The sequence below is a fragment of the Ips typographus genome, linkage group LG14, assembly GCF_016097725.1.
Source record: "Ips typographus isolate SLU linkage group LG14, UJ_Ityp_2.0, whole genome shotgun sequence".
NCBI classification, from domain to species: domain Eukaryota; kingdom Metazoa; phylum Arthropoda; class Insecta; order Coleoptera; family Curculionidae; genus Ips; species Ips typographus.
In genome coordinates, this window is record NC_138435.1 from 5,390,154 (window position 1) to 5,406,579 (window position 16,426).

Sequence of the window (16,426 nt, forward strand, 5' to 3'; positions counted from 1 at the left end):
GATAAAGTTCTTATAGGTACTCGACTCGTCGAAACGCACTTCTTGCAAGAAAATTCTTGTCGCCGCGTGCTTTCAATTTGGCATCATCGCGAGATCGGCGCGATCTATAAAAGGCGGTCGCCTGATGCGCTTGGCCCATTTCATTAAGGCAAATGTTAATGCCTGTAAGTTAAATTCGGTAAAGAGTTGCGATTTTTCTCGTTCACGTATATAAATATAAATTGAAAACAACGCAATGGCTGGAAGAAAAGAAGACAGCGTATGGCAGTTTTACCTCAAAACAACGGATTCAAAAAAATCAGGTTGTAGAGCGACTTGTAAGAATTGCAAGAAAGAAATTCAAGGGATTGTTCAGCGACTAAAGGCGCACCGTGAAATTTGTAAAAAACAGCAAGAAACAAGAGCGGACATCCAAGTGCCGCTCGACTGGCTCGACCCAGTATCTTCTGGAAGTTCTGCTTCAATACTGACATTACCCTCTCCCTCTACAAGTTCCATCCCAGACTGTTCAACAACAACTACTGAGAGTACTGTGTTGGTTCAAATGAAAAAAAAAAAACCGTGAAAACCAGCCTGCTATGAGTATGAGTAGTTTTATTTTGCGGACAACAGCAGCTGAAAAGCATAAGATTGACAAACAAATAGCTAAGGCAATTTTTGCTACTAATTCAAGCTTCAGATGCATCGAAAACTCACAAGTAAAAAAAGCCATTCACTTATTAAGACCCGGATAAACGCCTCCTTCTCGGAAGACGGTAGCAACAACTCTTCTGGATGAGATCTACGAGGAAGAAAAAGAGGTATGTTTTTCATCTCTGTCCGGACAATGTGTGAATATGTCCATTGATGGATGGTCAAATGTTCACAACGAGCAAGTAATATGCGCAACGTTAACAACGGTAGAGGGACAAGTATTTCTATACGATAGTATTGACACCTCGGAAAATCCTCATACTTCCGAGTACTTGACTGATTTAGTGTGTGATTTAGTTTCATCCTGTCAATCAAAATATCAGTGCAAAGTTAAGTCTTTCGTGACAGACAATGCTGCAAACATGAACCTCATGAGGAAAACTTTAGAAGAAAGAACAAACTCAGAAGTTATAACGTATGGCTGCTCTTCACATCTGTTGAATTTACTGTGCAAGGACTTTCAAGTACAAGATGTTAAAGAACATGTGGTGCAGATTGTCAAGTACTTTCGCAATAATCATCTGGCTAGAGCAAAATTCAGTCAAGCTGGAGGCAAAGCTTTAGTACTACCAAGTGATGTTCGATGGAATAGTGTTGCCGATTGTTTGGAAATGTATGTCACTCAGTGGGACTTAATTCTAAAAATCTGCGAGGGGTCTAAGAAGGAGATTGATGCAACTATCTACCAAAAAGTTTCAAATATTGGGCTCAAACATGCAGCTCAAGAATATTTGAGCATTTTGAAACCCATCGCAGTGGCTCTTGACACCCTGCAGAGAAAAAATGCAACGATTTCAGATGCTGTCGAGCAGTGGAAACACTTAGCCTTCGTCTTCCAAGATGAATTAGAATTATCTTTAGCACAGCTAAAAAAATTCCAATGTCGATACAAGCAAGCACTCACCCAATATCACTTCATAGCCTATATGTTAAACCCACAGAAGCAGAAATACAAGCTGACACATGAAGAAGAGAATGTGGCCTTAGAAACAATCAACGAGCTACATGGAAATACTGGACTTTTGCCCTTGGTAATAAAGTTCAACGCCCGTAGTAGCCCTTTTAAACGGATTATGTTTGGGACGAAATAGTGAAGAACGTGAATGGAATCCAGTGGTGGATTTCACAGCGTGAAGAGCCAGAAATCGCAAAACAACTGCCAGTAATTAAACAGTTCCTGTGCGCATCTGCTTCCTCGGCTTCAGTGGAAAGAATCTTCAGCACGTTTGGATTTGTACACTCTGATATAAGAAACAGGTTGGGAATAGAGAAAGGAGGAAAATTAGTTTTTTTGTTTAAACTTTACAACGACAATGAAGAAAAGTGATTTTTTTATTTTGTATATAGTTATTTTAGTAGATCAGTGCCTAATGCATTTTATTCTTGTTTTATTTTTAAAGAATTTTTGATGTATTTTGTTTTATGAGTCTAAATAAAAAAATATTGCTGCAAACTGCATTTAAATCAACTGATTTAAATCAGCCCAACCCTGGTTTCAACCATGTGGTATTGTCTAACTGAGGACAAAAGATCACATCAGCAAACCTTTCAGGGCTTGAATGTTTAGACTACCATTTTGCTGACAAATCCACCACTATTATGAAATATCTAAGAAACGGTGCAAGATAGGAAATAGCACTATTTTCAACAAGTTGAAAATAACATTAGTGCGAAATTCCATTTTCCCAACAAACCTTTTTTGTGTGAGACAGAAAACCCAATAAACAAAGAAAAAATGAGTAACTCGTCTCAACAAACATATAGAACATATCTCCTACTTCCAAATTAGTAAATATTTTTTTTATGAAAGTAAGTTTTTATTTTGCCTTTGTAGAACACTTGTCCAAAAAAAAAAAACCTTTTTTTTAATGCTAATACTTTAATTTCCAGTGGTTTGTGGTGTAAGTTGTTTCACCAAATTCACTGAAAATACGTGGAAAACATATTAGAATAATATTTTGAAGTCGTATGTCAATTGCGTAAAAAAAGTTCAAGTCCTTTTAAGCAGCTGAAATGGTTGCAGGTAACGCCCCCTATCAGCTACTGCAAAATAGATGACAGCATCGTATTTACCGGGTGCCAAAACCCCCTTATACAAATTTTCCATTATTTATATAAAAACACCTTGATGATACGATTAAAAAAAAAACCAGAACAAAATTTCAACTTTCACACCCTGTAACTTTATTAATATTAACTTTCGGTATAGGACAATTTAGCTAAATCGTATTATTTTGATGTCAGGAATATGCTGTTGCTCTATATCCGATTACTTATAGTCCACCCTATAAAATTTATAACACAAACAAATGTTTTAATTTTGTTTGTCACTCACAACAACAATTTAAAATGTTTATTCTTGTTCAATTGAATTGTTAGAGACAATTTTCAGATTACAGTTTAGTTAAGATAACAAAAAATGGAGGTAAAAGTTAAAAAATATAAATAAATCGCAGACTATTTAAATTAGGTATTGAATGACATACTTCATAGAAGTTGAATTGTAAAAGCTATCAGAAAAATAAGTAATACACAGGCTGTTCCATCTAAAAAAGTCGAAATTACTTAAGCTGAATTAGTCAACACGGTGTTTCATGGTGAATGCGTTATACAGGATGTTTCACGATAAATGCGTCATATTTTAGGGTTTGATTAAACGTCAAAAAATAACTCTAGTTTTCTATATGTATAAACCATGGACCAAAGATGTTTCATTATGGAGATACAGGGTGTTAAAGTTTGGGTAAAAAAATCTAAATTTATTTATTTCTTCAAAACAATAAGAGATATTTTCATAAAACTTTTTAGGTGTCAACTGTCAACGATAAAGTTCGTTTTTCCATTAAAAAATATATTTTTTTATATTTCCCAGTGGCGTCCAATCGAAAAAGTTATTGACCATTTTTGCAAAAAAAATATGTCCGCCACTGTTTTTCCATAAAATGCAAATCAGTTCTGAACTCCTTATTCAATTTAACACAGAAAAGGTATCTAGTAACTTTTTGGTACGTCATCTCGTTTTCGAATAAAAAATCCTGCAAAAGTACCATTACAATTAATACTAAATCTTCGAATATCGTTTTTATTCAATTTTAAAATTTTGATTTATTCAGTTTTTTAATGAAAGAATAGGAAAATACTGCTTGTTCCTATCGAATAAAAAATATAATTTTTGAAAAAAACTAAATTAATAAAAATTTAGATATTGATTAATAAACAGTCGACGATTTAGTATTGATTTTATGGGTACATTTTTATGATTTTTATTGGAAAACAGAAAGGTGTACCGAAAAGTTACTAGATAGCTTTTCTGTTCTAAATTGAAGGGAGAATTCAAAATTGAGTTGCGTTGAATGGAAAAAGAGTGGTGTACACATTTTTTTTGCGAAAACATTCAGGAACGTGTTTGATTGAACGCTACTGGCAGAATTAAAAAAATATGTTTTTTATTGCAAAACGTGCCTTATCATGAACAGTTGACACCTACAAAGTTTTATAAAAATACCTGAAACCGGTTTTAAGAAATAGATAAATTTAAATTTTTTTATCCAAACTTTAACACCCTGTATCTCAATAACGGAACATCTTTGGCCCATGGTTTATTTAGCAAACTAGGGTAATTTTTTACTTTTAATCAAACCATAAAATATGACGCATTTATCGTGAAACACCCTGTATTTTAGGGTTTGATTAAACGTCAAAAAAAAAACCTAGTTTTTTTATATAAACCATAATCCAAAAATGTTTCGTTATGGAGGTACAGGGTCTTAATGTTTTGATATAAAAATCTAAATGTATTTATAATTCTCAAATCGGCTGCAGCTATTTACATAAAACAAAAATATTTACCAACTCGTTCAATTGGATGCCACTGGCAAAATTGAAAAATATCTTTTTTATTGCAAAGCGTGCTCTATTGTTGACATTTACAAAGTTTTATGAACATAAATATTTGCAGCCGTTTTGAAGAAATAAATAAATTTAGATTTTTTTATGCAAACTTTGACACCATGTATCTCCATAGCAAAACATCTTTGGATCATGGTTTATAAAGCAAAGTAGAGTTATTTTGTTATATTTAATCAAACCATAAAATATGACGCATTTATCGTAAAAAATTCAGTAAAAAAATTGAACGCTCTGTAGCATCTAACGCAAATTTATTAGCGTAAATCTAATTTATGGTCCCTGTGCAAACAATGGTAATTGGTAATACAACCAATTTTATATCAGAGTAAAATCTAATATCTTTGAAAAAAAAATGAATATTAGTAAAACCTCAAGTAAAACTATCAGCTTGAAGAAAACTTTGAAAATTCTACATAGTATCTACAAATGTATTAAAAATATAAGGTTCTATTTAAAAAAACGAATACCTGGTTTATACCCTCAAATTAAAAAATTAAATTAAAGGTAATTTAATGTAAATTAGTGGGGGTTCATGCCCGGTTTATACCTTCAAATTAAAAAATTAATTCAAATTTAAATTACATGTAAAATTGAATAAAAATGATTGTGATTTATACTTTTCAAGATATGCTAAATTAAATGACAGATGTGTTTTTGACTTTGACGTATTCTAGACATATTCTAACCTAAAAAGGGTGAAAGAGTTTAGCAATAAAATAATCAATTGTAAAATTAAAAATATTAAACAGGGGATGAAGTTTTCTTTGGCTGAGGTTACTGCATTAGTCGGAATTAGTGTATCCTTGATAAAACGATGGAAAAGAAATTGGGGATATGGAGTAAGATCGATAAACAGAGAATGAGAAAAAAAAACAAATAAAGTTTCACATTTTACCCCAACGAAAAGTGACAAAGGGTTCACAAATTAGCCTGAATTTCACCCAATGGAAAGTTGATTAACTTTTAAGTTAAGATTAGTTTTAGTTTTGTGTAAATTTGAAGTACAGCATGTCATATACAAATGTCTAGCTTTAACTTTGATAAAATTAAATTGACTTTAATGAAAATTTAGTTTAATTGTTAATTTGGAGGTATAAACCGGGGACAATGTCTGGGCTATACCTCCAAATTAACAATAAAGTAAATTATTATTAATTAATTAAGTATATCATTAAAGTCAAATTAATTTTCTTAAAGTTAAAGCTACATGTTTGTATATGACATGCTATACTTAAAATTTACATTAAACTAAAATTAATTTTAACTTTGAAGTTGGCCAACTTTCAACTAAGGGTAAAATTTGGGCTAATTTGTGAAAACTTTGTCACTTTTCCTTGTGATAAAATGTGAAACTTTATTTGTTTTTTCCTTCATTCCCTGTTTATCGGTCTTACTCCATATCTCCAATTTCTTTTCCATTGTTTTGTCAAGGATACACCAATTCCAACTAACCACAGCCAAAGAAAACTTCATCCATTGGTTATTATTTTTAATTTTACAAATGATTATTTTATAGCTGAACTTTTTCATGAATCTTTCACCCTCTTTAGGTTAGAATATATCTAAAATACGACAAAGCCAAAAACACATCTATGTCATTTAATTTAGCATATCTTGAAACATAAACCACTTTAATTTTCATTTAATTTTACATGCAACTTAAATTAATTTAAGTTTAATTTAATTTTTTAATTTAAAAGTATAAACCAGGCAAAATACTTTAAGTTATGTTAAATTAGATAGCATAGATGTGTTTATGACTTTGGACATATTCTAACCTAAAGAAGGTCAAAGATTTATGATTTCATTCATAAAAAAGTTCAGGTATAAAATAATCATTTGTAAAATTAAAAATAATTAACAATGGATTAAGTTTTCTTTGGCTGTGACATAGTTTGTGATTACTGCACTAAATGGAATTGGTGTATCCTTGATAAAATGATGGAAAAGAAATTGAAGATATGGAATAAGACTGAAACAAAAAATGAGAAAAAATATAAATAAAGTTTCACATTTTATAACAACACAAAGTGACAAAGGGTTCACAAATTAGGCTGAAATTTACCCAATGTTGAAAGTTGGTCTACTTTTAAGTTAGGTAAAATTAATTTTAATTAGCAGGTATACATAGACATAATTATTAACTTAATTTTTGTTCATAACAACATGTAGTAAACAAATTAGTCCAGGTTACTTGTTTACTCTGGGTTGTTATGGACAAGAATTAAATTTATTATTAATACTACAATTGTGTTAAAGGTAAAACCATAATGAAAACTGCATTGCTTTTTATTTTTGTTAATGTTAATATCACTAAGCTGGATTCATAGTTCTAGTTTTGCAAGAAAAAGAAATCAGTAAGCTGCAGTAAAAATAAATAATATACTTGTAACACTCTAATTCATAGTTTGACAAATAAGTGCAATCCACATTAACCGCAAGCAGTAAGCAGCAAGAAATGAATCATTTTCATTTCTTACTTGCTCCTTACTGCTTCCATCGTAACCTACTGGTCTTTACCACCATCATAGATTTTTGGAATATCATTTGACAAATACTTTCTTTTGCTTTTGCCTAAAAATGACAACCCACAAGATAACAAATAAAATTTTGATGGTTTATAAGACTTTGGGGTTATTGGGGTTATGTTATTTCCTTCTTACTAAAGTTGAACTACAAATTGACATGGCTACTACTGCTTGCTGCATGCTGCTTACTTCTTGCGGAATTAGAACTACAAATCTAGCTTTAAAATCAGTTTAACTCACCTTAAAACTTGCTTTTTAATCCACTGTTGTACCTAATGTAGATAGTTTAAAATATTGCACACGACTTTATTCTTCTTCAACTTGACTTGATTGCAGTCCTTGGAAAATGTAGTCACTTTCTTCATAAAAGTTGTGCTTTTTTATCCACATGGAAAAGTAGTGATGTATGTAGCATATACCAGTTGCAGATCTGTAAGACTAGCCGAATTAGTTACTAGAACCACCCTTAAAAAATGTTAGTACAAAAATGTGTAGTAATGATGCATCAGCAATAGCATGGTTAGGTATGAAATTGCCATTGTAATCTTACCTAGGCCAACAGCTATTGTATCCATTATGTCAATCAAAAAATATACATTTACTTGATTTTAGTGTATAATTTTCATTACTTAAATTGTAATATTTTGTCATAAAAATATAATTAATTTTAGCAGCATGCTAAAACAAATGGGACAACCACACGCGACCTAAATCTCATCCGACTCAAAATGGCTGCCGGAGTGTGACGTCAGTCGCTACAGAAGGAAACTGTAAATTGATCTGTTTGTCGACAATATTGCAGTGTCGTGAAAACATAGTTTTCCGATGCGTGATCGTAAGATTCCTCGACCTTAATATAGATGGCGGGGTTGCGCTTCAGAAAAAAATCGATAATTTTATTGCGATCTGTTGCCACATGTTGGACATGTTGGACATGTTGGAGATGGCCGCGAGAGGCCGTTACTTGTACGGAAATATAATTTTATTATTGCTATGTGCTGGAATGTTGTGCAAAAAACGAAATACTGGAATTTTTCGTCCGTCGTAGAAATTAAAAAAGGATTTTTAAAGACTCTCTTCTCTTCGGGACGTCGTGGAATAAAGACACGTGAAAAAGTTGTTTTCTTAAAACCAAATTTTATTCGCGGAAAAGTCGTTTTTCCTGTTCGAAAAAATAACCGTGGCCGTCATCTCGGGTGCGTGGAATCGCAGGCTTTCAGAATTAGCAAATTGAGTTGCATTTTCCTAATTAAAAAGGGAATATAGAAGGTTCTGGAAGGTTGCTGAAGGTCAAGTAGCGGTCCGTAGCGCGTGATACATTTTTTTCGTTTGCCCACCCCCCGAGGGTGTACTCGGATCGGTCGTGTGCGTGTGCCACCAAAAAGAAACCCTCTGAGCATCTTCTGAGTGACGTAATCGTCTGATTGGGGCTGAGTGAGCAAAGGAGCGAAGGAAAAAATATTAAAGACGGTAACGATTTCAGGTTTTAGGAGAAAGAGGCAAGGAAGAGAAGGGGAAAAAATAGAGCATCAGCCGCCCGATTGAGTTTTGCAGCCATTGAGGTCCCTTTTTATTAGTGCAAATTGTTTAGAGGTTTCTGCAACCCTCGTTTAACAAAAGTAGGGGTGATTGTTGCCTTTCCAGCTTGGATTGGATCCGGTGGACGTCCTGTAATCCAGGGGTCGTCCAGTATAGCGCTGCAGCCACCAATTAAGGGGTTTTAGTCACTAAAGTTGGCTAAATCACTAACCAAACCTAAAATATTAGTTTACAGTATTAGTAATAGTATTGTTTGCATTTTGGGGGTTGCAGTCTTTTCATTTAGCTATGAGTGCAGTGTTTTGCTATTAAGTGTAGCGTATTACACCAAGACACCCCAAGGAAGGGTTGCTTAACTGCCTACCTCTAATTGAGAGGCCATTTTCAAGTGTTGTTACGTATAGAGTTCGTTTATTCGTAGTTGGTGATTTTTCCATTTTTTAAATACGTGTAGCCTAAGTCGGCGCCGACATATTTTAATTAAGTGTTAATTGCTTGAGTGCATAATTAATTAAGAGTTAATTGCTGGATTGCATATTTTAATTAAGTGTTAATTGCTTGAGTGCATACTTAATTAAGAGTTAATTGCTTGATTGCATATTTTGATTAAGTGCTAATTGCTTGATTGCATATTTTGATTAAGTGCTAATTGCTTGGTGGCATACTTAATTAAGTGTTAATTGCTTGATGGCATAATTAATTAAGAGTTAATTGCTGGATTGCATATTTTAATTAAGTGTTAATTGCTTGAGTGCATACTTAATTAAGAGTTAATTGCTTGATTGCATATTTTGATTAAGTGCTAATTGCTTGATTGCATATTTTAATTAAGTGCTAATTGCTTGGTGGCATACTTAATTAAGTGTTAATTGCTTGATTGCATAATTAATTAAGAGTTAATTGCTTGATTGCATAATTAATTAAGAGTTAATTGCTGGATTGCATATTTTAATTAAGTGTTAATTGCTTGGTTGCATATTTAATTGAGTGTTATTTGTTGGATTGCATATTAATGGAAGGTTAAAGGGGAGTACACCCAATATCCCGACAGATTGTTCAGTCGGTTGTATAATATGGTTCTTTCATTAATTATGCGTGGTTAAAGTGCCTTGTTATTTACATATTTTAAATTTAAATGCTATTTTCTTGTGCTTGAATTTGCACTAGTGTGTTGTTGATAAATTGGTGAACGGTTGCTTGCGCTTATCTCCTCGTTATAGCATACGATCCCTACTTGATTTAATTGATTCAGGTCTGGCTCCGTGTTGTCATTTTAGATAGCAAAGTTTATCTTTTCTTTGCAGGATTTAATTTTAGTCTTTTCGAAATTGATTAACTTTAACTAATTTGCTTACTAATTAATTTTCCATTATTAATGGGCTCCTAAGGTAACCTTAGTAAAGCCGGGTAGTGAAACGTTGGAGTGTGTTCGATTTGAGTCACTTAATTTGCGTGCGAATAGAGATTATAAATTTTTTTTTTTTTAACGCACCTGCTGTGGTGACACAATAGGTGTTCCGTCATTTTAGGTTCGCTATACTCTGCTTCCTGCTGGTTTATTCCTTTTCTTTTCTACGCGTGGAGGTAGCATCACGTTAACTGCTCCTGGCATCCCTTAAAAATATTACTTTATCACAAAAGAGAAAGGAGAGGAAAGGGAGTATAAAAAGCAGCTCTTACCTTCAATAGGCGCGATAATACCCTGCAGCAATGTATAGGGAAAGACAAAAGAGTTCGTCGCGTCGCGTGCCTCACAATTATAATACGCGTTCAAATCCCACAGAGGCACCCCTTACAGAGGACAACAATCGGCCACCGCCGTACGCTGAAGCGGGGGAGCTCGCCCCCCAAACGGTGAGCGGGGAGCGAGGAGGCGACAATTCGGGTTGTTCGCGGGCCGCGACGGTTTTACCCTTGTCCCGCGGGTCGTCTACTCCTCGTTCCAGTCGGTCCATCGTCCACGTGCTTGAGGAGGCACGAAAACCGTTCACGTTTCCGCGTACTCGCCACGAGGAATCGGACGCGAACGGGCAACACTTGGATTCGTTGCGCAGGACGTCTCGGTCGCGGGCTGGATGGCATTTCGCGCCATCTTGCGGACCGAGGGACGAACGACGCCGCCCGCAGCCGTTTGAACAACAGCAGCAAAAAAAAACTGTAAACTATTACAGTTTTCTTCTATTATTATTCCACTCTAACTTGATAATGAATGGAAGTTCATTCACTCGTTCATTCATAATCTGATTCGAAAATAATGAATGGAGGTGAAGCTCATTGATAGAATGGGGCTTGCAAGTATGCAATAATATTTTAACCTATTTCGCCTTGGTTTTGTCACAGTCACAGACTTTTGGCAATGTATGAGGAAATGTGAAATATGCATGTGCTGTGCATTTGGTGTGATTAGTGCGTTAATTAAATAATAACAGAATACTTCCAATTGTGGTTTGGCTCATTCTAACTCATAGAATTTCATTTCTTCATCCATGAGAGTTGAAAACATATTGTAGAAAATTCTCCAGAGACATTATAGTCTTTCTTACCAACCTACACCAGATCAATGTAATAATTTCAACTTGATTTTTCTCTTTATATTCAAGCATTTGCCCTTGATTTATATGGCTTTATTTTCATTACTCATAAAATCATTATATTAGACTATGAAGGCTTTCACGGCCGGTCAAAACTAAAATATGAAAGTTATCCGGGCTTATAAGCCGCTAATGGACCACGGGTTATAAGCCCGGATAACTTTCATATTTCAATCATTATATTTTTTATCTGATTCTCTCATTTGAGAATGTCTGTAAAAAAGTGGTTTCCAATTATTATGTTATTTATTATTTAGTATGCATTATTGACAAAGAGTAAATTGACAAAAACAAAATTATATATTATAAGTAGGTATTTATAAGGTCATGGATTTATAAAACTACTGACAAAACAATAATTTTTAAAATAAACTTTTTTTATTATTCCTATTTCTTACCCTATAAAGTAAACAGGAAAGTTCAACCATTCATTAATTTTTATTCTAGTGGTTTTAAAAATCAGCTTAAATTTTTTGTATCCTATGTATAATATTATAATGTAATATAGTTTTAACATTTGCAAGCAGGTGATAAATTATTAGTGCAGAATATACATATGTATACAGGGTAATTCAAATTCGACCCTCACCATTGGGATCTCAGAAACCATAAGAGATACGAGAAAGTTTAAATTGGGGCAAAGTTGCGCAATATAAAGCCCAACCAAATGCTGTTTTAAAAATTTTGATTTTCCGAGTACTTCCGAAGATATCCGAAAAAAACTGAAAATTTGATTTTTTGTTTTTATTTATTTCTAACCTTATTTGAAGAGATATCCCAAAACTAAAAGCATCTTTTCATTGCCACTTTTTCTTAGCTATTCGATGATGGATTCAAATTTGCCACACGACGTTTCGTTTTCTGTCAGTCATCATCAACTTTCTTTTTTCTTATGGGCGCCATATTGGATTTTTAGCCCACCAAATAGTACGTTTTATTCTGATTTTAGTGATGTATAATAACTTATGATTTGCTTCATAAATAACAAAATAATTCAATAAAAACTATTTTTACTTTAGTTATTGGCTTTGAGTTAATGGGCCATTTTAAAAAATGTCATTGTTTGACAGTACTTGTCAAACACGATAATTCGGACTATCATTAGAGCGTCAATCATAGTTAAAAATGTATCTAGAAAAGAAACCCCCGCAGAAAATGTTATTATTATACAAGCATTGCTGAACTATTTAGGTTAATCAGAAAAAGAGATTTGTTAGCATTATCTCTAACTTAAAAGGCTTATTTATGTTTCCAAGAGAAAGATCATCATTTTAGGAACTTAATTTTTTGCCAAATTTCAATTTTTTATAATGTTAAGTGCAAGTTTATAGTTATTTATTTTGGAAGTGACAAACCATTTTTTATTCATTCATATTTATTCGAGTGAATAAACCGGTTTAAGTCACGTGTCTTATACAGTATTTTATTAAATTTCGACTTCTTATATTAAAAAAAAAAACTAAAATTACAGTTCTATTAAATTTGCACCGCGCCCCGTAGATGTAACATTGATGTTTGTTTGTTTACATCTGTAAATAGGCGAATGTCATTCAGAGTGATTTAATAGTTACTTTGCAGCAAGTGACTTAAACCATTTTTTATTCACGAAAAGAACAACTAGGTCCACAAGCGTAGCGAGTGGCCTAAGCTCTTCGAGTGAATAAACCGGTTTAAGTCACGTGTATACCTTTGTGACTAAGTATGTTCAGGCCAATTGCGTGTGACAAGTACTACTACCAAGTAATCTTCATAAAACGTTTCATTAACTCAAAGCTAACTAAGGTAAAATCTCTAAAAGCTCTAATGATCGTCCGAATTATCGTGTTTGACAAGTACTGTCAAATAATGACATTTTATGAAACGGCCCATTAACTCAAAGCCAATAACTAAAGTAAAAATAGTTTTTATTGAATTATTTTGTTATTTATGAAGCAAATCATAAGTTATTATACATCACTAAAATCAGAATAAAACGTACTATTTGGTGGGCTAAAAATCCAATATGGCGCCCATAAGAAAAAAGAAAGTTGATGATGGCTGCCAAAAAACGAAACGTCGTGTGGCAAATTTGAATCCATCATCGAATAGCTGAGAAAAAGTGGCAATGAAAAGGTGCTTTTAGTTTTGGAATATCTCTTCAAATAAGATTAGAAATAAATAAAAACAAAAAATCAAATTTTCAGTTTTTTTCGGATATCTTCGGAAGTACTCGGAAAATCGAAATTTTTAAAACTGCATTTGGTTGAGCTTTACATTGCGCAACTTTGCCCCAATTTAAACTTTCTCGTATCTCCTATAGTTTCCGAGATCCCAATGGTGAGGGTCGAATTTGAATTACCCTGTATACCTATAATAATAATAGGTAACTTGTTAAACACAGACTAACATCACTATTACAAAACCAGTCTTACAGTTTATCATTTTAGCTAGTGGGGATAAATCTACAAAATGTCCTAAGTAAGAAAGTAAGTCGCACCATTACCTCAAATCAGTATCCCTTCAATAGATAAATTTGTTTTGCAGCTCATTCCAGCTAGTTTTTCAAGCAAACGTGGTTTCTAGTTGTTGATACAAACCATCAATCATCTTCAGGCCTGTAAGTAAAACTTGAACACATTTGAAGTGTTAATTGAAGTGATAAGTGAAAAATCATGGAACACAGACCATAGTTGAACCAAGTTGAATTAGCACATAAAACCACCTCCTATATTGTTCTTTTTTTTTTCAGTAGAGTGACATGTTTTCATAAATGGGTAGATATCACTGTTCAAACTTTGTTGGACTTGCCACTTCCACAACCTACATCAGAATTTGGACTTTGTAAACAGGTGAATTAGGTAGGTACTTTTAGTATCATAAGTAAACTATAATAACTATTCAAATAGATTTGTAGGAGAATCACAGTTACAGTAGTAGACAAAACCTGTCAGAACATTGAAAATTGGGTTGGTTAATCTCGTGGAATCATCACTTTCAAAATTATCTGGTTTAGTGACTTTTGTGTTGTGTTTTCTTTTGTTCATGTGTTTAAGTTCAACCACAGGTTCAACACAACATAACTGTTTTGTTTGTTGTACCTATGTTGTATGTAAATAAAAGGGATTTTTTGGAATCACTGATCAGATTATTTTTCCTAGATTTACAAGTTAAGGTATCTTAGATGTCTTAAACATATGATGTGATGATGTCTCTTAAACAAGTATTACAAGAAATCTTCCTATAACAGAAATAAAAATGGGGCCCTAAGTAAGAGTGGGACCCTAAGCAGACAGCTTACATTTATTAGTGAATGATTTTAGCCAAACTTGAAGATGGCTTAATCAGTTAGTGTTATGAGTCACTAGGTGCTGTTAGCTGTTATGCTAAGTTAGGATTTTATCTCTGAGCTTTCTAGAACTTTTTACCACTGTTTGTTTTTTGCCATCTGTTCAAAGCTCTTCACCAAACTGTATGTAGGGACTCTGCAAGTTGAAGTGTGAATCAATAAATACAAACTTTCAGTGTAAAAATCGTTTTTATTTGCAATAATTGGTTGTGGGGAAAAGTGGGTACAACTAAAAGTTAAGCACATTTTGTCCTTTCTTAATCAAACCACAGACCACTAGTTGACTAGTCCATTATTGTTTACAAGCCTGAGAAAATAGAAGGAGTGCAAGACAGCTGGATTTAATAATAGTTTATGTTTTATATCTACCCATTTTTGAAGACTCCTCATTGTACTGAAAAAAATCCATGTGGGAGGTGATTTTTTATCCACTTTGACTATGGTCTGTGTTCCATGATTTTTCACTTATATACACTTCAAATGTGTTCAAGTTTTACCTGCGGGCCTGAAGATGATTCATTGGTGGTTTTTATCAACAACTAGAAACCACGTTTGTTTGAAAAACGTAACCATTCAACCTGGAATGAGCTGCAAAACAAATTTACCTATTGAAGGGATACTGATTTGAGGTTATGGTGCAACTCTGCAACTTACTTACGACATTTTGTAGATTTATTCCCACTAGCTTCTAATAAAGTATCTTTATCGGCTTTCCGTTTCATTTTCTTTGCTTTATGTATGTAATAGTTAAAATGTATGTAAAAATTAACTCGATTAACAAGTTTGGCAAAGAGATAAAATGACATTTCTTTGTTATGATTTTAAAATGTTGGCAGCGCGGAAATTTGTTTACGGGCCATAGTTACCGTGCGGCGGGACATTCAAATTTTCGGATTTTTAGAGGCGTTTTGCGACTAAACGACTAAACCCACAGTACTGAAAAAATTACAGGTTGATAGCCGAAGTTGCACTCTACAACTTTTATTAAGGAAGTTTTATAATTAAATGAACCGTACAGGCGCAAAAAAATCAAAACCGTTTTCCCATGTTAATCTCCTAATAATATACAACATACATATCAATAAAAAATAAACTTATTGTTTTATTTAACTTCTATCTACGTTAGGTTAGGTTAGGTTAGGTTAGTTTAGGTTAGGTTAGGTTAGTTTAGGTTAGGTTAGGTTAGGTTAGGTTAGGTTAGGTTAGGTTAGGCTAGGTTAGGTTAGGTTAGGTTAGGTTTTAAAATCGATGATATTACGAAATAACTATAAATTGGCATGTCTATAAATATAATACATTTTTCTACTTTATACTTGAATTAAAAATGCATGATTATTTATTGTTTGTTGTTTGTAATAAAATTTTGTAAGAATTATAATCAAAAAGGGTATAAAACTACTTAGTAAATACAGGGTGTCCCGCGAGGTAAGGGACAAAATTTTACTATAGGCATTTACGAATATTCTACCGGTAGATACCCGTTTAACCTAGAGCGTTCGAAAATTGTTTTTGGTAACTACCATTGCCGTTCTGAAATTTTACCCATATACCGAATATATGTACCCGGTTTATGATTTATGGATCGAGAAGTTCCGTCGGTAAATTAAGAAAAAAGTGACTTTTGACAGGTTTTCCCTTAAAATTTAGAATCATAACCTCAAAAATTAGTTTATGGTTGACGGTTTGGCGGTTTGTTCCACAGTTTAGCAAGCTTAGGAGAGTGACCTGTTAAATTAAAATGGATATTGGAATATGTTCTGTTTGCGAGATGGAGGGAGAGTATGCCGATATTATAAAACATTTCAACAATGAACATCTGGATGCCAGATCTCAAAGACATA

General features: G+C 33.2%; 4 long non-coding RNA genes across 6 annotated transcripts in view; 1 reads left to right on the forward strand and 3 right to left on the reverse strand.

Moving 5' to 3' along the window:
• The window catches only part of LOC145738023 (uncharacterized), a 207,219-nt gene extending 199,382 nt beyond the window's left edge, over nucleotides 1–7,837 (reverse strand). Inside the window, exons 1-2 of the long non-coding RNA XR_014180562.1 lie at nucleotides 7,681–7,837; nucleotides 7,371–7,560 (exon numbers count right to left, since the gene is read on the reverse strand). This is a non-coding gene — a long non-coding RNA (uncharacterized LOC145738023). The remainder of the gene's footprint in view (nucleotides 1–7,370; nucleotides 7,561–7,680) is intronic.
• Nucleotides 7,838–8,671: 834 nt separating this feature from the next.
• LOC145738021 (uncharacterized) lies at nucleotides 8,672–10,686 on the reverse strand. Its single transcript, XR_014180559.1, has 3 exons — nucleotides 10,350–10,686; nucleotides 10,162–10,283; nucleotides 8,672–8,885 (listed from the first exon to the last, which is right to left on the reverse strand). It is a non-coding gene; the product is annotated as an uncharacterized LOC145738021 (long non-coding RNA).
• A 1,221-nt stretch (nucleotides 10,687–11,907) lies between these two features.
• Nucleotides 11,908–14,377, forward strand: LOC145738022 (uncharacterized). Of its 2 annotated transcripts, none has more exons than XR_014180560.1 (2): nucleotides 11,908–14,097; nucleotides 14,146–14,377. It is a non-coding gene; the product is annotated as an uncharacterized LOC145738022 (long non-coding RNA). The 2 variants fall into 2 exon arrangements; XR_014180561.1 differs by having other exon boundaries at nucleotides 14,154–14,377.
• A 378-nt stretch (nucleotides 14,378–14,755) lies between these two features.
• LOC145738025 (uncharacterized) lies at nucleotides 14,756–15,725 on the reverse strand. Of its 2 annotated transcripts, none has more exons than XR_014180563.1 (3): nucleotides 15,240–15,725; nucleotides 14,955–15,173; nucleotides 14,756–14,892 (listed from the first exon to the last, which is right to left on the reverse strand). It is a non-coding gene; the product is annotated as an uncharacterized LOC145738025 (long non-coding RNA). The 2 variants fall into 2 exon arrangements; XR_014180564.1 differs by having other exon boundaries at nucleotides 15,244–15,723.
• Nucleotides 15,726–16,426: the final 701 nt, after the last annotated feature.